Raw genomic sequence first — 219 nt, forward strand, 5'->3', positions numbered from 1 at the left:
ACATTGAGAGATGTGACTGTGTGTGTGTGTGTGTGTGTTGGATAAATTCCCCAGCTCAGAGGAGTCAGTCGTGTTCTTTGGCAAGTCCTTGTGATTGGGGAGTGATCTTTATCGTGCATGTTGCTCGTCTGTTGGACAGTGTCTGCTCGGCCAGGAAAGATAAGGAGACATATGGCCACACTTATTGCTCTTGGACGTGTGTGTGTGTGTGTGTGTGTG

This window comes from Symphodus melops (assembly GCF_947650265.1).
Source record: "Symphodus melops genome assembly, chromosome: 15".
Taxonomy (NCBI): Eukaryota; Metazoa; Chordata; class Actinopteri; order Labriformes; family Labridae; genus Symphodus; species Symphodus melops.